The sequence below is a fragment of the Meleagris gallopavo genome, chromosome 1 (genome assembly GCF_905368555.1).
Source record: "Meleagris gallopavo chromosome 1, MGAL_WU_HG_1.1, whole genome shotgun sequence".
In the NCBI taxonomy this organism is placed as follows: domain Eukaryota; kingdom Metazoa; phylum Chordata; class Aves; order Galliformes; family Phasianidae; genus Meleagris; species Meleagris gallopavo.
The window spans coordinates 68,730,323-68,757,308 of NC_139404.1; the positions used below are offsets into that span (position 1 = coordinate 68,730,323).

The 26,986-nt window shown below is 39.3% G+C and overlaps 1 long non-coding RNA gene across 1 annotated transcript in view; it reads right to left on the reverse strand.

Annotated features, from left to right (window-relative positions):
* Positions 1 to 939: 939 nt before the first annotated feature.
* The window catches only part of LOC146545393 (uncharacterized), a 58,095-nt gene continuing 32,048 nt past the window's right edge, over positions 940 to 26,986 (reverse strand). Inside the window, exons 2-3 of the long non-coding RNA XR_014881242.1 lie at positions 2,566 to 2,825; positions 940 to 1,296 (exon numbers count right to left, since the gene is read on the reverse strand). This is a non-coding gene — a long non-coding RNA (uncharacterized LOC146545393). The remainder of the gene's footprint in view (positions 1,297 to 2,565; positions 2,826 to 26,986) is intronic.

The following is a 26,986-nucleotide window of genomic DNA, read 5'->3' on the forward strand; positions in this document are numbered from 1 at the left end:
GGAGGCCAAGTGTAATGATTTGCATGCTCGAGTTATATATAAAGATAAGCGTATGTGTAAGCCTTTGTGGGATTGACCCCAAGTTTCTCAGGTTTTCATCACTAAAGATCATGCTTTGCCAAACCCAATAAGGATGTATTGTTCCATCCTTGCAATTCCGTGTGTTTTTACTTTCTATATAACTACTAGCATATACACTGGTTTTTTACTATGCCATGCAAAGGAATCTTAATAATGCCCTGTAAGCACAGAAGTATAGCATATGTCAGTATCAGATTCATTTCTGAAGAGGCTGATTCACCTTTGCAAGTACTTTGAATAGATTTCATTGGACTGTTACGATAGGGAACACACAATGTTTCCACATTGTATTTGGAAAAGAGACTGTGTTCTAGTATTGTTTCAGCCATCTTTTTAACTCATCTTTGAGTATCATCTAGGGGGAACTTCCATGCAATTTTTTGTGAGGCACTTGCATGCTAACAAGTTAAACTCAGGGCATTAGATCCTACCAGATGAGAAGTGTTGACATCTGCAGACAATTAATAATTAGAGTGCTGACTGCCAACAGGGAAGTCCAAACTCAGGTGGTTTGGATGTGGCCCTGGCTACCACATGGTCCTGAATGACTGCCAAAGATGTTTTTCAAAACCAAATGTCAAGGAAATGACTCAGGGATAGACCTTACTATTTCTCTTCAAGCCGTATATTCATGAACATGTGTATGTGTATGTGCAGTTTGCAAGAAGAAACTGATACATAACATGGGTGAGAATCAAAAACACTGGCATATACTTCTGTAAGCTTTACTGGAGCAATGACTTTGGAAGGATTAGCTACAGCTGAAACATTTTGTTACTGTTTTAATTTGGTTAGATTTCTGAAAGAAACATTAAAAAGAAAACAAACATAAAATACCAATGGTAAAACAACACTCGGTGATAACTACTATCCATGCATGGTCATGTGATTTACAAAGGGGTAAATACATGCACAGATATGCACATGTACACAAATACACATTTATGCTTTCAAGCCCCTGTCTAGGGAAGCAGAATAGGTCACAGCTTTATACTGTGCTGGTGATAGATCAGGGTAAGGATTTGTACTGGTAAGTTCACTTCAGAACATACCCTGTTGCCTGGAACTGGCATTAATCCTATAATCAAGGAGGGAAGGACGTGCAGGGAATGCAGGACTCCATTTGATTGCCAAGCAAGTCAGACTGCAGCACTTCTCTCCCACTCACGTGCACCCCAGGCAGGTGTTGTTCAGCAGGCAGCAACAGGAGGGGAACTATTTTTGTGAAGCAAATAAAAAATACCGGTTACTTCTTTGCGTAGATGATGGGCTATGCTACAGCACCTGACATTTAAAACCCATTAGCACTTGTCATAGAAATATTATGCAGTGGGTTGGTTATCCTGCAATAGCTACGTGGGACCATGCCCAGCCTAGCTTACATTTTTTCTTTCTTTTAGATACTTTTTGCTCTTTTCTTTTCCACTGATTGCCTAAGAGAAAATGTATGATTTTCATTGTTCCCAAAAAGTTAATAGATCTATCTGTGCTTTTTGATGGGGTTACAATGGGCTTGTAAAGCAGAAGGTAAAGAGCTAGAACAGTGCTCATGTCTGACATTAAAAGCAGAAAGGGATCTTCTTAGCTTTCTCTCAGTGCATCTTTTTTTTCCAGAGACAATCCATCCTTCTGAATCATCCTGCATATGGCAGAGAAGGAACTGGTTCCAGAGGACTCAGAGCTAGACAGGACCACTCTGAGTTGGTTAAAAGTGGAGGAAGGGAGTAGAAAGGAAGGAAAAGAATTTGCTCTATAATACTGAAGCAGGTTTTTGTGGCCACAGGGCCCAGCCAAACCCTCCAGTTCTGTAAAAGAAGATGCAGCTAGATGCAGTTTTTGGACTTTGATATGGAATCGTTAATAAGAAAATAAAAGTGATGGAGATTGCAATGTAAGTCGAGTTACTCTAATGAGATGGAGAAGTGTGAAAGGAAAAGTCAGCAAACACTGGGGTGAGTTTTATATTCTCTACAATTGACGTTTTAAACTACTGTACAATGTGTCTCAACTAATAGTTTTTCCAGAAGTTTCATTTTGTCACTGCTTCCTGACAGGGATTACACAGAGCTGGATCACTAAGCAGTGGCTACATTTCAGCTTCAATAGGGCTGCATTTAAGGGGTGGAACTGCAGTTGCTGAGCAGTATCTTTTACAATTTTTAGAGAAGGCTGTGATCCTTGACATGGAAGGAGCCAAACAGATGTCTGATGACTATATTTTACTAGGAAATACTTAAACCAAGGCAGGGAGAATAGCAAATAGGGTAGGTTTTCTTGTGGTTACAGCACAATTGTGTGCTATATTTTGTTTTTTGTATTTTGTTTTTTTTTCCCTGATTCTCCGAGTGGATAACATTTTAGTTTAGCTACCCATTACATAACCACAACAATACCTGTTATCCCAGATGTGCTGGGGCCACAGTTTGCAAGATATTTTAAGATTCTTCAAAGGAGAAGGAATTGGTATTGTTGCAACTTGCTTACCTTGAGCCAATAGGAGCTCTCCTGCAGTTAAAACTCTGATGCAGGCTCTGATGCAGGGGTTTGGAATCTGGTAGAGATGTGTAGCACAAGTGAGATGGGCTGTAGGCACATGGGACTGAATGCATGTCTCAACTTCTTAGCTGGAATAAGTGATCTTTGCATGATAGATTGTTTGGGATTTTGCTGGGAATGTAGGTTGTCTTTGGGTTCACCAGTCTCCTCCAGTCCAGTGGTTGCTGTAGTACAATTAATGATCTGGTCTAATGACAGAGAGAAGGAAGGCTGTTTTTCTTTGAGACAGGAGAGGTTTTATTTTGATGGGCACACAAAATGAGATATCCCCCTAATCTCCTGTGTAATTCATTCACATAATCCCTTTGTAGGCACATTGTATTAATCCCTGTTATTAAGAGAGAAAACCTAAAACATTGAAAGTGTCAAAACATACTGCTCAACAGAAGAAGCCAAGATGCTGAATCTCCCTCCTCTTTCTACTATAATAAAGATTTACATTGTTTATGTCTTAACATATCACTAGAAATATTCCCTGAAGTTGATGTTCTCTGGGGAAAAAAACGAAGAAAAAGTAATTGAATGAGAAATACGTAACAGAGCTACACCAATAAAAGGATTTTTCTACAGTAATGCAATCAACTGCAAAAGCTGGGTCAGAGGACTTTTAAGGGGTGAGCTGAATCCAGAGACTGAAGTACAATTCACAGAGTTGCTTATGTTTTCCTTTATAGTCAATTTCTCTGGAATCTGTCAGTGCAGAGAAATGACACAGCAAAAATAAATTATAAGACCATCATGTAAATAGATTTCTTTTACACAGTGTTCCACATTCACAGGCTTTAGGCTGCCAACCTTGGGCTAGGGATTTGTATACAATAAATATATCTGTACTATTAGTGAGAATGGTTTGTAACCTAAAACCTCTGTGGACTAATAGCCAGCTACATCCAGAACAGTATTCCATCATCCTGTTTAGGATTAGATGCTGATGGACCAGAAAAGGATGCAGAGGCTCCTTTAACTCCACAGAACAATTCCTTTCCTGCCTGAAATGGAAGCTTGATGTGATGGCTTGTTTCTTCCTCATGTTCCTGCTGAATATTCCCTTCTGCACGTAGAATCATAGAATCATAGGATATCCCAAGTTGAAAGGGAACCACAAAGCTCATTGAACCCAATTGCTGGCTCTGCACGGGACCACTCAAAATCCAAACCCTGTGTCTGAGAGTGTTGTCCAAGTGCTCCTTGCACTCCGGTAGCCTGGGACCGTGCCCACTGCCCTGAGCAGCCTGTTCCAGGTGGAGAGCCTATTCCGAACCCCCAGCAGCCCCTCCCCTGACACAGCTCCATGCCGTTCCCTCGGGCCCTGTCGCTGTCACACAGAGCAGAGCTCAGCGCTGCCCCTCCGCTCCCTGTGAGGAGCTGCAGGCGCCATCAGGCCTCCTCTCAGCTCCTCTGCTCTGGGCCCAACACACAGAGGGACCTCAGCCGCTCCTCATACATCCTGCCCTCTAAACTTTTCACCATCTTTGTACAACTCCTTTGGGCATCTCTAGTAGTTTTATATCCTTTTTGTACTGTGGCAACCAAAACTGCACGCATTAATGAGTCGGTGCTATTGCAGTGTAGAGTGAGACAATCATTTTCCTTACTTCAGTCATTCACAGAAATACATGTGAAGAGTCAGTAAACCAAGTTGCACCAGTACTTTCACCATTACATAAGTATTTCCTAGACATTCTCAGGAGCTTGTACAATGCTTTCATTTCTCTGTTATGCCCTGTATTATACTCTCTAAAGCATTTTCCCCTTTGCAAGCCTTTCCTTAAAGGAATACACTGTAGTTTGGAGGACAGAATTTTAGCCATTCTTCTAAGAAATCTCTACTCACAGCCTTAAAATTATTTAGGCATGGGAGTAAAACTTCTACATCTCCTTGAGGATGTGGGTCACAGATGTATTAGAAAATGTTATCTTCACTTTGAAGTGCAACTTCAGTACAGATTTGCTTGCTTCATGCTGCTCCTTTCTCTTCTTGCTTATTTATACCAGAATCTTTTTGTTTGTGAATAGGAACTGAAGTAGGTTACTTGGCATTTCAGTCCCTTAACCATGCACTGTGTTTATCTTGAGGATAATAAGAATAATATTTTACGTGCTATACCAACATTAAGACACTGCACATTACTGACAGAAAACAAAAGAAATCCTTTTGACTGATGGGCTGGGAGTCAAATACAGGGAGAAAGCAAGCAGAGGTGACCTGAGTGCATTAGAAGTTCTTGCACTTTCTGGAAGCACATGTTGAAACTCAGCCACTTCTGTCTCAGCAAGATAAATGTTGCTCTTCATGCCTTTTTGTAGGAAAGTATTATGAGTAAGACTTAAAAAAACTAGGGTTCTTTTCTGTTCAACACAAGCCTAATAAGATGTTTCAGTTTTGCTACCCTTGCTAAATGATGGCTGCAAAACTATGGTATTTTGTGGGCAATGTCTAATGGAGTTTTTTTCAGAATGAAATATATTAAACAATATCAGTGTCTGGAAGTAGTAACTACCAGCTATTTGATGTCATAATATTAAGGTTATTTTTCCATTATTGTCATAAAAATAGAGGACTGTTTTGCTTGCTGCTTTATTGTGGAGATTTTGATTTATCTAGGCTAAAAATTTTTTCTTTCTAGTGGAATAAATTCTGTATTTTTCCAGAAAGCATATCAGTTTGGTATGCTGTCATATTCAGGTTGCCTGAACCACTGAGTTGCACTGAGCTTCCCTTTGTGTATGAACAGGGAGAGCAATCTGGACTTCTGGGCAGTATGTGGGAAGGGAGAGGCTTGGAAAAAGAGAAAAGGCAGGTTTTGCAGATTGGTGGAGAACAGAGGTTGGAAAGGTAAGAAGGAGATAAGAGGTTGCAGATGCAAACGGAAGAAATCTAGAATAATAGGGAAAATCAAGGCAGAAGAGAAGCAACTGAAGAGATAACATGCTGGGAACTGTACGGGCAGAAATGAAAACCAAAGGTTTAAAGGCTCCTGTATGACACATGTTCAGAAGTAGAGAGCTCAAATTCTTTAATGTTAATAATGGTGATTGTGACCACAGTTCTCTTACCCAAATGCATGGTGGCATTTACATGTTAGGGTTCTGAATCCTGCTGAGTGGACACTCATGCTAATGGTAGCTGGTGAGTGCTCCCATCATGACTGGCCATGTCCATTGAAATTCTAGACACTCTCTTGAGTCAAAAACACTTGCAAAGGAAAATGTACATATAGGTAAATAAAAAGAAGTCACAAATATTTTCGGAGCTATTTCTCAGTTGTGAAAGCAAATGTTCACAAATACATCCCCCTCATCCCTCCCACATGGCAAGTGCTTGTCCTAGTCTACTGAGGACCAGAACTGAGTGTGAGAGAAATTGCAAATAATCGCAGTAGGGCATAATAATATCTCTTTTGTCTTTATTTTACACAGCTCCAATTTTTTTTTTCCTGAATTTTCATATATTCTTGTTGTACTCTTGCATGTAACTAAAATGATATGGTTTAACCAGTATTTGTTACTGCTTCACTTATAATAGTAATATTTGCTCTACAAAGATATGTAAATTAGGCACTCTCACAGTGTGCTGTGTTCCGTTTGTTTGCAGTATTCTTAAGAGTCTTGTAAGAATTATTTAAACTGCCTCTAGTCTCTTCTACTGAAGGAGAGATTTGGCTAGATCTTCTACAAATGAAGCCAGTGTAGCCTTATTCTTCTCTCAGGTTGGTCACAACCCAATTTGAGATGGGGACAAGATAATAAGATTTTCTGGGAAACAAGTGTCTAGTGCTGCACATCGGTAGGTAAAAAAGTCACACATTATTTTGTACTTCTTCCTTCTTTGCCAAGACTTGCCCAGAATTTGGGTGGTTTAGGCAGAGCTGCTAGAATAAGTACAGATTCAGCTGACAATTCCTGCTGTGATTCGTGTCAGGCAGTAAGGACTGAGAAGGCCCTTTTTGAATATGCTCCAGTGGCAGATATGAGGATAAGTATTAGTAGCAGATTCTCATAAATCTTCATGGAATCAGAATCAACATCCAACTGTTGCAGCCTTTTAAGCACATGCAGTTATAGCAGATCTTGCAGTCCTGTAAGATGCATGTGCACTTTACCTCAGCCTCTGGCAGAAACTGGATGACTTGTGCTGAGAATATGCCTTTTGGTTTGTTTGTTTTGCTTTGTTTGATTTTTTTTTTCTTTTTTTTTTTTCTTATGCCATTGTCAGAACACGCAGGAATACATTAAGGCATAGCCAGTGTAGCCTTTATGCTTGCCTAGAAAATAAGACATTAAAAATATTTATTGGGAGAATCACCTTTCTGGCCATTTTGCTATCATTTCTGTAATTTCTGCTGGCTTGCATTTAGTGGTGTCTTCTGCCATTAAGATCAATAAAAGCTCATTAAAATGAGTGGGGCTGTATTTTGGCAATAGAAGGAGCTTGTTGTTCGGTCACAGTGAACTGAACCTTTCAATTCTGACTGAATGGCAGTGCTGCTTGATACACTAAGCACTCTCAAACATCATTAGTGAGTCAGAAAGAGAAATGCTAATATTCTAAAGTGGAATACTAAAAGTACTGTGACATCATGTCACTGCCAGATTGTCTTTTATGAAGACCATAGTTTTATATGGAGTACATGAGAATCCAAGTCTCTCTTAATACTAACCATATCTTCTCAAATCTGATGAATACTGAAAATAAATAGAGAATGTGGACAATAGTACAGCTCCTTATACATTTTGAGACACAATGTTGTTTGAGAAAGTTGGTTCTGTTTTTGACATTTGTTCATATATTCATGGCAGTAAAGCTCTGTAAATCTTTAGAAGCAGTTTCTTCATAGTTTGGCTTATAAAAAACCCAAGAATATCCAGCCAGCTAGATAGTCCAACCAACAACATATGCCAACTTTACTACTAATTGCCTGTTTTAAGCCATACCAGCTGAGTGTCTGCTACCTTACATTTTTACTGGGCTAAACCCAATTATTTTTATTTTGAGTAACAGTTTTAAAAGAAATCATTCAGAGTTACTAAATATTTTGGCTGACCAGAATAGAAGTGCAGAAGTGTTACCCTTCATTTTTACTCTTTATGTTGGCAATTTTAAAATAATTTTGAAGGCAAAAATGGAAACATCTTGTTTGAAAACATTGAATTACAGCATTTTTATACTTCCAATATTTTTTTCATTTTTAAGCTACCAGCCAAGTCAGTGAAGAGCTGTGACTATTAAACAAATGCATTTTTGGTAAATAAATCATTAGTAAAATTTATGAATCTGAGTCACTCCACTCTAGACACTGCCTGTCATAATTTTCTAAGATCATTCTTTGCCTAGAAATATGTCTCACTTTGATCCATTTGTAAAGCACTGAGTGTATATCTAGCCTTGAATCATGCAATTGATTGATGAACGCTCACTAACATTTTCAATTTTTACTAGAGCACAGCCTAACATCCCCACTAATATAACTCCCACCGAGTTACTCTGAACAAACAAAAGTGATCTCTCTGTTTAGAGCATTCATAATACAAGTGCTTATAAAATATCAGAGTAGAAGAAAGTTCTGCAATCTGCTTTTTAGTTTAGTGAATGATTTTTCTTGTTTTGTCAGAAATCTGTAGAAAACATCAGAAATCGAACTAATGTCTTTTGAGGTCTCTGGCAACGCTTTACTACAAGACAATCCTTCCTGGAAAGAAAAGACAAACTGAATATAGTGAAGTTGCTAGGCCAAGAATCACCGCTATCTCCAGTCCCACATGAATGGAGTAGTTTTCTCATTATTATTCGCTATGTGTATTGGCATATTGTCTTTGAGTTGAAGCCATTGATCCAGATCAGACTGCAGTAGGCACTATACAATCACAGACCAAACAAAACAGCACTTTTCTCAAAAAACTCAAGTTTAAGCACTGCTGGTACCTCCACTAACCCATGCGCTTATGACTGAAAATGAAATCAGGAGCGTAGAATCATGACAGATGTAAGACATTATCATTTTTATAAATAATGACAGGCTGAGAGGCATATGAGGATTTGAGTTTTAATATGTTAATGAAAGGTTCTGTGTTCATATTCTCATAAAAAGAAGTCTTTGGGAGACATTTATTGTAACAGAAAATTCTTCCTTTCTTCTACTTGGACTGTTTCTTTCTTTAGGGGGTTTTGAGTCTTGACTTACAATAAAATTTCTGGGAAAAAAAGACACAAAGGGAGAAAGGATGATTTAAAAAAAAGAGAAATTACCAGGAAACATTTTGACTTTATAGGAACAAAAAATTTGTCTTAAAAAAGATGGTAGAAGAACCAGCTGCTTATTGCGCTTGATTCCTTACCTTGCAAACATCAGTGGGTTTGTAACTGTACTAGCCGGAGTAAGAGATTTCAATTAAAGTTTCCTCAATGTAGGAAGGCATGTTGTATGTTGGAAATCATCACTGGAATATTTTCAGAACAGATTGCACTGCCATTTGCTTTGAATTATTGATTTTTCTGGGGGAGAGTGTGATAAACCAAAAATGACATCCTGAGGTTTTTAGCAGGCTCTCATTTTGTTGTTTCGATCTTTGCTGGTGAGCCCTTCTTCCAGGAGCTCTGTAAGACCATGTGTTTCTCTTAATGTTCTCACACAATTCTGCATCATGGTTGGAACATTTGGTACCATTCCCAGGGCATGGCTGAGTTGCTGTCAGGCCTTAACACTAAAGATGGGTAAGAATGAGTTGAAGCTGGGGTAGAAGACCTTTGGAGAACATCGAGTTACTGAGAAACAGTGGAAAAGCTGGAAAATGACGGGACTGCTGTCTTTAGCATGAGACAGAGCATCAGAGTTCCAATCACTTCCAGCTATTGTTCATATCACCACACTGGCTTGATGGTATGCAAATATTCTTTTCATATTCACAGTTGGCCAAACATTTCTTGCTTCCTAAGCTTCCTTTGTGATTTAGTGACAAATAAGATTATTCACTCTTTCTGCTCCAGCTTTATGCTTACTATATGATTTTTGACTGCCAGGATGGAAGGTCCACAAGCAGCTTTGGGTGTTCCTTGTTTTAATGGCTTACTGGGAGAGGATTTTATTGTCAACAGGTTGGAGTTGTAGCACAAACACCTTGTAGACATGCCTCAACTGTCTCCAGAAGAACCAGTAAAGTGCCCAAGTGAAGTATGAGGCTAAAGGAAACTACACGGTATGCAGATACCACAGACAGGTATCTAGTTCAGGTATCTCTTTTTACTACTGTATTGATGTATATTAATCTATGTGAACAACAGTCAAGGTTGAGATCTACTGGTCTTGTGTTGGGGTCCACTGTTAAACTGAGGTGATACCCATTTAGTGACTGAGATTACTTCTGGGATGAAAAGTCTCTACTACACATTAGAAAAGTTTGTTTGTGAGGGACTGGAGTGGACTCTAGCATAGTCTTCCCAGATAAATATTATAGCATATTATAGCATTGTCACTATCATTTCTATGAAGTTCTGTGTCAGTTGGTGCTTTGTGACACTCTCAAGGGAAATGGTGAGTATCATGGAAGAAGTAGAGATGAGCTCTCTGGATGCATATGAGGATACTTGAACAGGAGTCTTATCTATAAAATGAGAATATCTGGATATCTCAGACAAAAAAAAACTGCAGAAAAGTACTGGAAAATATTATAGTTGTTTTACCAAACACAATATGTTTATGAATCATCTCTTCATAAAATGAAAACTAATTCGGTAAAATCATGAGAAATAGCATTTAACCCTCATATTCTGTGTGGATATTAACAAAATGGTTAACGAAACTGCTCTTACTCATCTAATTAAACTCTTCAGGAAAAAAAAAAAATAATAATGGTTTCCAGAGCTCTGCTGCTAGTGAAAGAAGCAATACTGTACAGTCTAATATGCTTCCAAAGGAAGGTTATGGTAACAATGTGTAACTATGCCCTTCACAAGTAAAAATTGTTATGTGATCATTTTTATGAATCATGTCCCATTAGATTGCTTACATCCCATTAGATTGCTTACAGGAAACCTCATTAATGCATCTGCTTCTTCTTTCCTTGCAAAATGCAGAATTAAGTTATCGTGACATTTTATTGTGTACAAAATTAGCTCAATTACTAAATTAGAAAGGAATTCCAATAGAAACAGATATAACAATAGAATGGCAAATAAAACCCTTATGGCTCCTTCCTATTGTACTTGGAAAATGAAGAATGATAAGTCACATATCATAGCAGGACCTGCTGGCTATATAGTGGAAAAATGTTTGTTTTACATGGTGTTATATATGGTCTATTCTATTCTGCTTATTAAACTTGTTCTTTTTTATCCTGATAATATTTATCTGTGTATAAAAACTAATTGGAAATGGAAGATTCCAACCAACTGCCCTTCCTTTCTTTTTTTTTTTTAATTGTACATTTTGATTTTATATTTCTGTCACAACACTTTTGTCATGGTTTCTATGGATTAGAAGTTTGAGAGAGCCAGTGACTTTTCACTACACACGCACTTAATAAATCTCTAGAATGCAGGAACAAGGATAGTAAGTTCCTTGCTAACTCGAGGCCCTGACAAGTTAGACACTTAGCTGATGTGCTCAAGTTAGAAACAAGGTCATGCTAGGGTTTCTGCATATTTAATTCATACTTCCTGAGAGAGGTGCAGCCCACCTATGGAATGAATCACTCACTGGAGCTGCATCACATTCTTCATTGACTGCAGAGGGACCCTATGGTGACCTTGATCCAAATATAGATTCTTGAGTTTGATACTTGAAGTTAGGTTAAAGGAATCCAGGACTCTCTAGATGTCATTTTAGATTAAATAGGGAAAAAAGGCAAGATGAAATGAGAAACATGCTGAGTTTAAAGAACCCAAGCACATTGGTATATGAAGTTTTGAAAGTAAAAAAATCAACACCTTGCAGAAGAACTTCTGTTCCTCATTCTCAGTGTTCCATTTTGGCCTCTGACCTGCTATCCCAGAAAAGAACCCAAGCCAAAAATACCTCCCCCCAGTGCAGTTAAGTAGGTTATTTGCTGAGGATTGTAAGAAGACATGTCCTGAGTCAAACCTTGCCCATCTCTGCCAGTACTCTGTCTTCAGCAAGAGCCAGAAATACCTGTAAGGGGGGAGTGTAAGTACTGGAACAAAGCGTGACATTTTCCAGCAATATTCTTTCAGTTTCTAGAAGCCTGTTGTTTAATGGCATTCTCTGTATTTAACAACCTTTGATTGTATTTCTCTTACATGAACCTGTCAAATGTCCTTTTTAAGCTGTGTTAGCTGTTGTCACCCACCATTTCTCAGGGCAAGAAATTCTACTGCTTAACTAAAATGTTATTTTAAGACTCCTCTTTTTTCTTTTTCATTTTATGGCGTTTCCTGTACTGCATCCTCTTCCAATCAGCACAATGAATTCCTGATGGCACTTTCCTCCTTCAAAACCTCTGAAAAGTGAGTAGGTAGCTATTTGCTGCAAGCTGACAAGAGACTGAAAGGAGCTGTGCCTCCTTTTCCTCTCTTGCCTGGCTCACACAATTGCTCGGCTGGAGGAAGTGGCTAAGACACAAACTAAAGGACTTGTAAACATTGATAGTATGAAGAAAGGAAGTCAAATGGAGCATGCTGGTGATGTGCCAAGTATAAAAGATTCAAAGATATGTCAAACCTAAACGGGAGAACTTTGGAGATTATTCGACAGTTGTAGGAGTTCCGGGAAGGACAAGACAAGCAGTCTCTGAAACTATGTCGCCTGCTCCTTGAAGAAGTTTTAGATAAAAGTAAACTTAATTTTGATAGGTTACAGGCTTCTAAGCCAACACTAAGTGCTTAGCATCAGGAATAGATTGGTACATTTTTCAAATTCTCCTTAAAAAATTGCAGCTAGCCTTTGATAAGTAAAGAAATTGTGTTAGGGAACAGAGTTCATGAAGACAATTGTTTTTCAAGATTTAGTCAAAAGACATAGAAGAAGAGAGATGAGACATTTTGAGGGATTAGGCTAAGCAGGGAAGACCATGTTTTTCATGAACGTTTCAGACTAGTTTTAGTTCAAGATTCATTTTCAGAAAACAAAGAAGTTTAAATATTTGTAATTTTCTTTTCCACACTGAATTTTTTTTTAGTTGTTGCAGTTGTCTAACTTACTTGTGTACAAAAACTTAACCAATGGCTGTGAATAACAGGTCTAGTAATCTCTTCCTCTCCAAGAATGTACTTTATTATTTCCTGGAATAGGTACAACAAGTTTACTAAATTGTTGAATCAGGAAGAGATTAAAAAGAGAAAGTCATTCCACACAGTTCTTAGGGGAATGAAGTATCAGGCGGAAGAATGCATTTAAATTGTGTTATCGGCTACATGAGCTTTCTGTGACTCCTCTAGCTTTAGCAGAGAGTTAATGACATGTTGGCAGACACACCTAGCTGGACAGATCAATACGGATAATTTGTTTGCAGATACTACAGTGTTATCTCAGCACTGAAGTACACTAAAGAGATGGGTTCCCTGCAGGAAAGCACTCACTTCCCTTCTGAGAATCAGTGCTTGCAGAAACTCCCTCCATGTCATCATGCCTGACTTCTCAGGGCCCACAGAAGTTTTTGACTCCATGTGCTGGAAGCACAGATGAAAGCCGCTCTCACAAAATGGCATGGTGTATGAATAACCCGAATGATGCACTGATGGGACAGCTGAAAGAAAACAAATGTAATTACTGCTTGTTGACCTATGGAGTACAATGACTTCTATCCATCTAGAGCTTCTCCTCTGTCCTTGTTTTGTTACCTTTGACTTTTTTCCCCTCACATGTTCCCCCTTTTCTCCTACCAGTCCCCTCTCTTCCACAGGCACTGAGTCTTCACCTGTATTCCAACTCCTCGCACCCAGTATCTGAGATTTTCCATCCCTGTCTTCTGGCCAGGCCTCTGTAAAAATGCTTTGATCCTGAACATAGCAACAAGAAGTATGAAATGCACTAAAATAACCTTAATACAAGAATTTACACTTTGGGGCAACAGTCTTATTTTTCTTCAGTCCTTTCTATCTGCCTTTAAAATAAGAGAGGAAATGATCTTTGCGTGCTAAGTCTCTTTGTGAAGAGAATGAGCTCCCAAGGTGTGAAAAGTCTCAGTTCAAACCCAACTTGCTGTGACTGCTCTGTCAGGCAAATATATTAAGATGAAGCAATAATAGGCAGAAATATTTTGACATCAGGTAAAAAAAACACATTTTCTAAGTTTGCATTTTCTATATCCCTACAAAACAGCTTGTTGTTCTGCCATATGAAAAGCAGAGAATCTGGAAAGGTTCTAACTGTTGGAAAGATTCCTGACAAGGATGTCATGCCTTCCTGTCTTGTCCCACTTCTGCCTCCATCTCAAATGCACAGATTAGTAAGCTTCATTGGGACACTACAAGTTGCTTTTTCATCACAGATTGTTATTTAGCTGATGACAGAAGGGATGTTAACAAATGTCAAGGAGGTATTCCACTGTAATAGGAAAGCTCTGAGCCACCATGCTGGGAAGTCAAGCTATGAAGATAAGATCAAATTGATGCATGGCCAGGCAGAGTGTACCTGCAGTGCAGATCAAACAAGGACCAAGGATGAGGCCTGAGCACAATATGGGTCCCAGGATAGAAGGGGAGGTCTCTGGCAAGGTTTCTCACAGTTCTTTCTCTGATCTAGCTGCTTTACCAGCAGCCCTACCCAATATCTGCATCACATCAGCCAAACTCCCAGGACGGGAGAAGAGATTGCAAAGCTTGGTGGGTGTCCTTAGCGTCCTGACACAAAGATGAGGATGGATCCAGTGAATTGCTGCTGGTCTGTATGTATTAACCCAGCTTCAGTGGTTAGGATGTTTTTCCAGCTATTTTTTTTTTTTTTTTAATATTAAATTACACACATGGCTACTATAATTGCTTTGGCATTTTGTTTCCCTTTATGTGCACATCTAGCCCCTAAAGTTGTAAGCCAGTCAAAACCACAAGGGTGCTGGAATAATATTTTGAAGATGTACAGATAAGTAATATCTGAAAGGTCATAAAACCAATAGACAGAGATCATTCATACTTTTGTTGTTAATTGGGTCCTGTACTCATGCAGATTTCTTTCTGCTTTGCAAAAGCTTGTTAATTTTCTAGTTGACTTCCCCACCGCCACAATTGTTTTCTCTGATTGAGCATCTGTAATGCTCTGGATGGTAACAGATCCAAGCAATACCCACATGGGAAACAGATAAAAAATATAAAAGTTATATGGAGAAAAATCAACTTTCTAGTGCAAACTCAAGAAACAAACTCCTCAATATGTAACACATACACAACCAGATATGTCTTGTGGAAAAGTTAAAAGTTACTATTATAGAGAATTCTTAAGATACCTTGATGGAAAAGAAAACAAAATAACTTTGATTTTACTGATGTGGACTATTTCCAGATATGTAGCAATCTCTGTCTAATAGTGGTATGGATTCAAAAAAGTACACGTAATGTCAAGATGAATTTCTCTTTTACAGACAGGCATTAGTTGAAAACATAGGCATTTCTCAGCTGATTAAGGCTGAAAGATATGATTACTTTAAAAAGACCTTTCAAATAGGATAGCAACTCTCTATAACAAAAGGTAAATTATTAACATCATCTGAAGGTTTCTGGTAGAATCATTTCAGTTCTCAGAACATGAGGGCTCAGTGGGTGTAAGCACATCAGTGCAGTGAGGCCACTTATTCAAAAATTGCCAGGAGCCAAGCTGAGAAGATTTCATCAGTGTGTGCGAGTGCTCTATGTTAAGATCTTGAAAGTGGAGAAAACCTGGAGGACATTGCCACAAGAATCTCCACATCGTGTCTTACACTTCTTTCCTTAAAAGATACTTGGACAGTTTAAGGAGTCATTTTTGGACAGTGATAATGAGGAAAGTCCTAATAGTCTGATTACTGACTAAAGCAGGGATGCCATGCTATCTGTGTTTGAACTTCAATTAAACATTTCTGTTAAACAGTGTTGTCAGAAGGCAGGTTAGAAACTAATACAGATAGAATGAAGTCCTAGCAAGTAGCCTGAAAATGCTTTTGGGCTCTTTTTTTCACATCCAAATCAAGTTGGATTTGTTAAAAAAAACTGACAGATATTCACAAATTATTTGAACCATAGCATGAAACCCAGTGATCTCAGTGTGATATTTTAGTCATACATGGGGAAAAGGAGTTTATTCACCATCTATAACTTTTGGATTTGAGCCTGCGTTTAGCTCCAGCATTCAGGTCTTGTATTCTCACCAGCATCTCACACGATGAGATAAAGAGTCTCTGTCAATTTCATTACCTTCAGAGGCATTAAGCCATCATCATGTTATTTCTTTTGATTTGTTTCTGAAGGAAAAGCTTGGTGAGTTCATTTAGACAGCAGACATTACAGAGTCACTCAATAGGGCATACATTAACAGCATATACTGATAATACCCTACGGTACATATATCTAACTCTCCAACTCAGAAATTCAGTCCTATTATCAGCTCATTCTGAAAATGAATCAATATTTGAGTCTGAAATTAAGTGGAAAAAATGTGAATTGTTGGAAATCTCCCAGCAGCCATGTAATGGAGAATCTCCAATGAACCTCCACAGGGAAATGAATGCAATTAAGGACCAAGGTAATGAACTGCCAAGAAATTTTAACTAGCCAGAGAAGACTTATTTAAACCCTGAGTTTCCCCAGTGAGGTGAACAGGGAATGCCAGCTCTTCCTGAGCTACTGAAGAAAGATTTTAAGTATGAAAATGAATATACTATACAAATATCTCTATATTTTCATTTGCCTCCCTGTATATACTATTCTAACTCATTAAACAGGAATTGATAGTATTTTTTGTGGTATCCTGTGTGATTCTGGCTAGCATCCTGTCTATCATTTGAAGAATTCAAATATAGTATAATACTTAAAGTGGCAAATATCTTCTCCCTTTCACAATACCAAACTGTGTTCTGACTTAATGTCTTTACTATTGTGTAGATAATTAAAACTAAGAAGCTCATGCAGATACTCCTGAACTGTCACAGGTCCCAGAGTGCCCTACAACCTCTCTCACGCACACTTTGCTAATGAAGAACTTGATGAGCCTGAAGCTCTTTCTGAAAGCAGGTCACCCCATAGAAGGATCCCAGTGACAGAGTGAATATTATAATGGAAAAAGGTTTTTTTTAATGGCTTGTAGAGATCTTCATACAACAAATATTAACATCAGCTTTATCAGACACTATAGTTTAAGCTGGGCAAAAGCCTTTTTCACTTGGGAGTGTAATAACAAAGAAAATAGGGAGTAAATGTTGCTTGGGTCTGTCCAGCAGCCTGGCAGCTGAAGGAACAGAGAGAGACCCAAGAATTAAAGCCATCTTCAGTAGCCAAACTTCTGCTGTGAATCACATTCAGTTGTTCATTTGCCAAAATGTATTAAGTCAGACCATGATGACTTTGGGTTTTGACAGCTGCAGAGATCATGCCTGCATCAAGTTCATGAGTTCACAGAAAACCAGGAAATAAGCCTGAGCCCAGAATAGAAAAAGGGTACTTGGATTTTCTGAAGGAATAGCCACAGAGTGAAGAGCTCTCCACCCCAGAGAGCAATAAGAAAAGTTCAGAAACGCTTGGAACACTCAACTAGATACAATTGTTTAAGAACAACTGAGGCTGCTGAAGGAATTTCAGCCCTCCACTTCCACTCCATGCCCTCAGTTCACTCCTTTCCCTATTATGCATGTCGCCTCTTATTTTATAACTAACACTCAGTCTAATGTGTTATGTCTATGCTGTATTGTCTGGTCTTGCATTGTTTGCAGCTTTGACAAGTTTTTAAATTGCCTAATTACATAGTTCTATTTGAGATACTGGGAAGCGTGCAGCATTAAGAAACATTAAAAATATAGCACTTTTAACTTGGTTTTCTGACTTTGTAGAAAAAATAAGTAAAAAGGCTTCCCCAAAAAGGCTAGAATATAAATTATCTGAAGCAAATGTGTTAAACTTGCTTATCATTTTAGAAAGCTAGTGTTTGCTTTACACTGTAGTCACCAGGAGCCACTTTGCTTGCACTGCACATGATGGTGAACAGGGAGCAGCAGCATAAACACGCAGCATGGCAGAAGCTGGTGCTGGAGCAGAGACAAGCACTGCTCTGCTTCTGCAGGAGGAGGTCTGCTGAACCATACAGAGAGGGAGTTACATCTCACAGTTGCAAGAGTAATAGTAGTTTCAAGGGCAAAATAAAAAGACGAGAAGATATATGTGCCTGGAAGCAATGGGATGGATGCCAGGTAGAGACTTGAGTCTAAAGACAATGGTGCTGGATCTTGCAGACAAGCTCACAAAAAGCAGAAGTTTTTGGGAAGATACAGTGCTCTGTAAGCTGTGAAAGCGAACAAAGGGAAGATAGAGTGACTGTGCCAGTAGAGCACAAAGTATAATACACAAAGTACTCGTGCAAAAAAGATGAGTTAGGGGAACAGAAATAGAGTCAATGGCTTGGATTAAAGATGCAGTCAGTCCAAAGTGCACAGTTAAGAATTCATAGAAGGTTTTGCCAACTCGAAGTATTGTAAAGTTGACTACCATAAATCTGAGATTTAAAAAAAATCTTTCTACATATTTCAAGACACATATACAGTAAGAAAAAGCTTGCTGTCAAATTAACTGTGAAAATGTACTCTAGAGCAGCAGTTCCTAAGTTTCTGCCCTGTAAAACTTCTCAACCATCTGAATTCCTTGTGGGCCACAATCTGAATAGAAAGCATATCTTGTCTAAAAATGAAATTATTTCCTAGACCACTTACTGTTGTTTCATGATCAGCAGTTTGAGAAATAAACCATTTCAGAGGATCCAGAGGTCATAAGACTGAAGAGAGAAGTAGCAGAAGGAGCTTGGGACAAGGAAAAGAGAAGATCTGAGACTGGAAACATGGGGAATTGGAAATGAAGGCAGGACAATGGGATATTCTGAACTGGGAGGCTTAACATGCAGATGTAGGACAAGAAACCATGTACAAAGTGTTCACCTCCAAGACAGGCAGGTAAAGATGGGGCAGTAACAGCTCAAAATAAGGAGGGTTTTTTCTCAGGAAACTATAGTTGTCTGGATCTCATTAACCTGCTGATGCCAACAAACTTGTGATCTCTGATGAGAGTACTCTGGAACTGGTCTACACAAAGGTTAACCATCTATTGCTACTACTCTCAGTGGTAGCTGACAGCTGTCTTAGCTCAAGTAGTGTAAGATAAGAAGTTTGACTGAAAACTTCCTTCTTTGGTAATGGAACACAGAGTCAGTAGCTATATATCTGATTATTCCGCCAATCTTGTTCTTTCAGTATTTTCATTTGGATTTCTACTGAAGCTATAATCACCAAAGGAGCTTTTAAGAATGTACTCACAGCAAGTCCAAGATAGCCTTCCAACTTTTCCCCCTTAAAATATCAAGACACTGAGATGCTTGTGTTAGTGTTATACTGAGAATATCATGCTTACACTGTGCAGGGAATGACAGCCCTGAGAGGACACCAGCTGGCAGACAGATTTGCACTTCGTATCTCTAGAATAAGTTGTGGGTCTGGCTTGTGCTCTGCATCTGTCACTGTTTTTCTGCTTTCCTGGTCTGTGTTATTGCTTAAGTTTCTTTTTGAGTGCTCACAAAAGTTACAGGTGACAATAAAGAAGAGACTGCCACAGACTGTACTTTATGTACTGCAGAAAAATTCATTAGGATCTAGCACTGTGAAATAAGAAACCTCGTACTGCCCTTGAGTACAGTAATGAAAAAATTAATATGTACAACATTAACTGCTAGTAGATGAGTAAATCATTTCAGAACAAATGACTGTCAGAGACCACATCATTACTAATTTTCCTTTAGCTTAGTGTCCCCATGCTTCTACTGAATTTCTGACTGGATGGTGTGCAGTGGTGTGACACCAATAAACATAACAGCAGCAGTGTTACTGTAGCTGTAATTATCTACAGCTACCAAATAGATAAAGTCCATAAGGAGTGGAAATAGCTTTGATTATAATAACTGATATAGCTGGAAAAGAAGAAGCACGGACAAAAACACAGGTGCTCCCTTTTTTTTTTTCTCCCCCTATATATGTCTCTCACTGATGTAAGTTTATGATTTTCAGAGAAGACACTGAGATTTTCCTTTCTTGCTGCCTTTTGAAGATTTTTCACCACAATGAATTACATACATATGAGAAAAATATATTATGACTTCTGGTTAGGAAAACAAAACTCTGTTCACTAAAGTATAAACATATGCCACAGAGATGAATTAATCTTTACACAATTTTTGAAAGTACAAATAGTTGGAGCTACAATTCTAAAACTAATGTTCTTATTTAATCAGAACCAACATAAAGACTGCTCTCATCTGAAGCCATAAATTTATGGGAGCATAAATTTCCTAGACACAATAGAGACCCCTACCAGAACATGCTGGCTAAACAATACATGGCTATTTGTTCTGATTGAATTAAAAAATTCCCTTGTTTGTGTATTCATAAATTGAACTGAAAAGCTAGATTCTTATGTTAAGAATGAAGCTGCAGATGTGAGGAGCCTAGGTTACTTATGGCAGGACAAAAACTTGAGTTTAAATATCCCATATTGATCAAATTAATCTGCTTGTTCTCCAAACTCATTTGGTAAGACAAGTACATGGGTTAAGTCTCACTAAGGGAGAAACTTGGTTTCGTGCAAGGAAATTTATTAGTGAAATTAATAACAAGACCAAGAATTCAGGTTGATGTACAACAGTGCAGCTGTAGAGTTATGCTGGCTATTCAGTATGTGTGCCAGCAGAGTTCTAGCTCGAAATAAATAAACATAATATAGGCTTTGCCTGGAAAATAAAGTGGCAATGGTTTCACTAGCATTGTTTCTTTAAATCAGTTTCATTAAACATGAAGCAAATGTACATGTGGACGCAGTTAAATTGATTTACAACTGGCTTATGTTTATTTAGCTTAATTCAAAGGATGGAATTTTATATGGCAACTATAAATTGATTTAAGCGCATCTACACATGGTTGCAATGTTTCAGTTTCAGTAGACTTAAACCAGACTTCACTTAAGCTGCTTTTGCAACACTTTACGTAGCAGGTTAGATCTTAAGAAGCAAACAAACACACAGGTAAGTGACAGCTGCTTTTCTAAGAACAGGACACTCACATCGAACTGAGTTCTGCTTAATGGTCTTCTCAATGGTTGGACTTGATGATCTTAAGAGTCTTTTCCAAAGAAAATTATTCTATGTTTCTATTTGTACAAAGCCACCAAGGATTAACTTAGAGGCTTGCTTGAAAGTTTCCTCTATTGACCTACAACCAAGCTGTGGGGTGTGGTTGACATGCCAGAGAAAGGGATGCCATCCAGAGGGACTTAGGCTTGAGTAGTGAAGTTCAACAAGCCCAAGCGCAGGGTCTTGTATCTGGATCAAAGCAACATCCACTACCAATACAAGCTGGAAAGGATTGAGCCAAAAAAGACCTGGGAGTACTGGTAGATGGCAAGCTTGGCATGAGCCAGCAAAGTGCCCTCACAGCTCAGAAAGCCAATCCGTATCCTGCACTGCATCAAAAGAAGCATGGCCAGCAGGTCGAGGGAGGTGATCCTGCCCCTCTACGCTGTGCTGGTGAGACCTCACCTGGAGTACTGCATCCAGATGTGGAGTCCTCAGTACAGGAGAGACATGGACTTGTTGGAGCACATCCAGAGGAGGGCCACAAAAATGATCCAAAGGATGGAACACCTCTCCTGTGAGGACAGGCTGAGGGAGCTGGGGCTCTTAATTCTGGAGAAGACTGTGAGGTGACCTGATAGAGGCCTTTCAATATTTAAAGAGGAGCTACGGGAAAGAAGGGGACAGACTCTTTAGCAGGATCTCTTGTGATAGAACAAGGGGAAATGGTTTCAAGCTTAAAAAGGGTAGATTTAGGTTGGATATAAAGAAAAAGTCTTTTACAGTGAGCGCAAGTGAGGCACTGGACGAGGTTCACATGGGTCCAGCTTTCAAGTTTGTTGAGATTCCTCTGGATGGCATCCCTTCCTTCTAATGTGTCAACTGCAGCACTCAGCTTGGTGTCACTGGCAAACTTGCTTAAGGTGCACTTGAGCCCGTCATCAATGTCATTGATTAAGATGCTGAAAAATACCAGTCCCAAGACATACCCCTGTGGGACACTGTTTGTCACTGGACTCTACCTGGGCATAGTGCCATTCTCCACAATCCTCTGTCTATGTCTATGAGTTTCCAACCAATTAATTATCCACCAAGTACTCCACTCTTCAAATCCGCATCTCTCCAGTTTAGAGATAAGGATGCGGTGGGGGATCATGTCAAAGGCCTTGCAGAAGTCCAGGTAGATGACACTGGTAGCCTCCCCTTCATTCACTAATGTTGTAAAACCATGACATATAGCTGTCATATTATAAACTGAACCTACTTGTGAAAAGATTTAATATCTTCCACTGATCTTTTTTTTTGGTCTTTATTAACTTATATCTATATATAGCATCCTTCCATTCCCATAGTGACTTTTAGTTTGTATCTTTTGAAAAGTCATATTCAATATTCAGCAGCACAGAACATTTTTTGCAAAAGAAATTTAAAACCCACTGTTTTGATTAACACAATGATTTTCTACTGTGCACAGAAAGAAAAAAAGATAATCTGATGCAATATTGATTACCTTTTTTCATTGATATATTCAACTCATGCTCCAGAATCAGTGATTTTGTTGCACTCCCAGTGAAGGATCTAGGCCATGCAGCAGGGAGCAGAGTAGATCACTGATTTTCATCTGCTTGCAATTCTGCATCTGAGTTGCTAATCCTCATTTCATATCTGAACATATGGAGAAGAAAACATAGAAGAGAAAGGGTGGTTTCTACAATATCGTTTCTGGTAAGTTTTTTTTAATTACTTTCTTAGTAAAAAAATTTTTGCAATGTGACAGATGTAAAAAGAGAAAGTGAATAATGCGTACTTGGACTAAATACTCACTTGTCCGTGTATGTTAGAATGAGATACACTGACTACTCATTGCAGTGGTGTCATCAGAAAAAGCCAGCAAGTGTTCAACTCTTTTGAAAATCAGGCCATTTATTTCAGAGCCTAAATGTGCACTTGGGAGCTAGAATTCAGGCATATTTCTTGATGCCATGCCTGCTAGCCTCTGAGATGCAAAACCCCAGAGCAGAGATCCAAGTAACATCTCAATGTTTTATCCTGCTGAAGGCAGAGGAGGTTTTAACTCTTCCAGTGTTCCAAGATTTCACCCTGTATCTTCTCTGTGTTTAGTTTAATGCTTAGCATACCTTCAGTGGTTAGTACACATGATATTCATTTATTTGGTGAATGCCAGACTATAGTAATAGTGATTTCCTCATTTATCAGCTTTAACAATAGAAATTTTTTTTTGTCTTCCTGCCATAACCAATGAAAAAACCACCACTAATCTTCAACAGTTTTATGGGTGAAAAATCTTCATTTTAATGGGGCTCTTTATTGATCATTGCGTGATGTTAGAAATGAAATTAGAAATTAGAAATTGCCCCTTGTCCTATCATTGAGTGTCACTGAGCAAAGCCTGACTCCATCCTCCTGACACTCACCTTTTCCATATTTATAAATATTAATGAGGTCACCCCTCATTCTCCTCTTCTTCAAACTAAAGAGACCCAGTTCTCTCAGCCTTTCCACGTAAAGGAGATGTTCCACTCCCTTAATCATCTTTGTGGCTCTGCACTGGATTCTCCTAAGCAGTTCCCAGTCCTTCTTGAACTGAGGGGCCCAGAGCTAGACACAATATGCCAGATGCAATCTCACCAGTGCAGATTAGAGGGGAAGAGAACCTCTCTTGACATACTGACCACACCCCTTCTAATATAACCCAAGATGTCATTGGCCTTCTTGACCACAAGGGTACTGTGCTGGCTCTTGGTCATCCTGCTGTACATCAGGACTCCTGGGTCCCTTTCCCCTACAGAGATCAAGAGAGTAGAAATTTGCTTGAAAATAGAAAGATAAACTCTACTTAAACATTGTTGAATTTTGCTCAGATTTTAGCTAAGAGTATTTAAAGATGTGCTTGAATAAATAACATAGTGAAATGAACAAAAAGTGGAGTTTAGAGTAGCCATGTACCTGTGGCCCAGGTGCCATAAACTATTTCTAAAAAATATAGAAAAAAAGCAAATGAAGAAAAGCATTTATTTTGTCAGTAACAATCAATTCACTCTGCAGATGTTTGTACTGCCCTGGGAATGTTTGAGCAACCAAAAATCCAAAGAAGTTGAAAATTCATCGTTTAAAAACATTTGATACTACCAAACTTGCTGAACCCACCTCACTTTCCACTCACCTATCTCACATTTCCTAAGCTTGATTACAAGGATGCTGTGGGAGATAGTGTCAAATGCCTTGCTGAAGTCAAGGCATACACAACATCCACTGTTTGCCTCCGATCTACCCAGCCAGTTATGACATTGTAGCAGTCTACAAGGTTGGTCTAGCATGATTTTTCCTTGATTAATCCATGCTGTCTATTCCTGAAAGGCTTTGTCTCTTCCAATTGCGTTGAGATAGCATCCACAACAAGTTGGTCTATCACCTTCCCAGGGATGGAGGTGAGGCTGACTGGCCTGTACTTTTCAGGTTGGGTATTTGGAAAAAATTCTTCTTCAAAAGAGTAGCCAGGTATTGGAATGGGCTGTGAAGGAAGGTAATTGAGTTGCTGTCCCTGGAGGTGTTCAAGAAACATTTAGATGTTGTACTAAGGGACATGGCTTAGTGGAGAAATATTAGTGATAGGTGGATGGTTGGATTGGATGATCTTGGAGGTCTTTTTCAACCTTGGTGATTCTATGATTCACAGATCATCTTTCTTGTCCTTTTTGAAGACAATTGGCTATTCTCCTGTCCTCAGGCACCTCTCCCATTCTCCAAGACCTTTCAAAGATGATAAAGAGCACTTCAGCAATCCCCTCTGCCAGCTGCCTCAGCATATGTGAGTGCATCCCATTGGGGCCTATGGATCTGTCTACATTGATCTTGCCTTGATGGTCTCTGATCATGTCCAGCTTGACCAAAGGGAAGTCTCCCATTCCCCACACTCTCTCTTACCTCTAGGGCCTGGGATTCCCAAGAGGAAATCTTTGTAATACAGACTGAAGTAAAGAAGATGTTCAGGATCTCTATCTTCCCAGTGTCCCCTGTTACCAGGGCACCCACCTCATTTAGGAGTGGAACATTTTCCCTAGTTTTCCTATTACTGTTGACATACTTAAAAAAAAAAAAAAAAAAAAAAAAAAATTAACAACCTTTCTTGTTATCATTTACCTCCTTTGCCACGTTAAATTCCAAGTGGACTTTCAGCTTTTTCATTGTATCCCTACAGACCCTTACAACGTTCCCATATTCCCCTCAAATAGTTCTTTTTTCCATATTTCTTGGACCTTCTTCTTTGCTTTCCATGAGCCTCTTGCTCATCCACACAGGTTACCTTCCACCTTTCCCTGAATTCTTACTCTCAACGATGCACCACTCTTGAGCTTGGAAGAAGTGGTGCTTGAGTATTAACCAACTCTCATGGGATTCTTTTCCTTTCAACACTCTAGCCCATGGGATACCTTCAAGTAGGTCATGGAAAGGCAGCAGTTGATTCTCCTGAATTCCACTGTACCAGTACTACTTACTGCTTTGCTTCTTCCACACAAGATCCTGAACTCCACCATCTTATGATACTTGCATCCTAAGCTGCCTTCAGCTTTCACATCTCCAACTAGTCCTTCCTTGTCAGTAAGAACAAGGTCCAGCAGTACATCTCTCCTCTTTGTCATCTCTACCACCTGTGTTACTAAATTATCTTCAACACATTGTAGGAACATCCTGAACCATGCAAGCCTGGCCATGTTGCTAATTGAACAAGTATCAGCATGGTTGAAATCACCCGTAAAAACCAGTGCCTGGGATTGTGAGGCTAATTCTACATGTTTGTAGAAGGCCTTATCAATTTCCTTCTCCTGCTCAGGTGGCCTGTAGTACACACCCACTACAGTGTTACCCACAAGCTCTCCACTTGATCATCATTGTCTCCCAGGTGGAGCTTGATACATTCCAGTTGCTCTCTCACATGAAGATTACATAGCCATCCATGAAAGCATTCCAGCTGTCCAGGTATGTCTCCATGATTGCAATGAGATCATGGCCCTATGACAGATCTCTTGTTCTTCCTGTTTATTCCTCATTCTGCTTGCATTAGTATATAGGCACTACAGAGAAGAAGAGGGTGCAGGTATCCTTAGAGGATCACAAGATTTCACACAGACATACTCTTGAGGTGGCTGGCCTTCTGGCTTTTGTCAGTAGAGGCAACTGAGGAACATTCACTAGTCTTACTGTTACCTTGGCTCATTCCCCAGTTGACTGCAATGGCATGAGCATTGCCATTATGGAGTCCACCCCCCAATTCCTTCATTTTAAAGCATGCCTCACTAGGTTAGCTAGCCTGTTTCTGAAAATTTCCCTGCCCCTTCTGGACAGGTGAATCCCATCCCTCATTAACAGATTATAATCTTCATAGAAGGTCTCATTATCATAAAACCACCCCAAGCCCTCACAATGGCCCCAGCTATGTTGCCAGAAGTTAATGTGTATTATATGTCTCTTCCCAGCTTCCCTCTTTCTCTAGCTGGTAAAACAGCAAAGATAACCTGGGCTCCACTATTTTTTAGTTGTATTCCCAGGGCTTTATAGTCTTTGAATCTTTTCATATTCCACCTTCCAGCACCATTTGTACCCACATGAAAGAGCAATAGAGGACAGTAGTCTGTGGTCTTGATGAGCTAGAGCACCCTTTCAGCAATGTCCTGGAACTTGGCTCCCAGAAGGCAGCAGACCTCTCAAGATTCCCTTGTCAGGCCGGCAGAGGGGAGCCTCAATGCCTTTCAAGAGGGAGTCATTTACTACAAGCACCCAGCATTTCTTTTTACAGTATCCACTACAGGCCACCAGTGTGGTTTCTTCATGTAGATCTTGGTCATGGAAGTCAGGAGTATCTACAGTTGCAAGAGCTTCTAGTGAAGCTATATGGTAGGAACCAAAGCAGAGCTCTGCTTTTTACATGCTACCAGGGACCAAGGTTCCTCCTGCTCATTAATGTACCCAGCTGAAACATGATTGTTAAATGACGTATCTCCTTCTCAGCACATCTAATACTACATATCCTTTGAACTGCTTCTTGCAAGCAGCTCAGCTACTTGTCTTAAAAGGTCATCCACCTGAGCACGTTT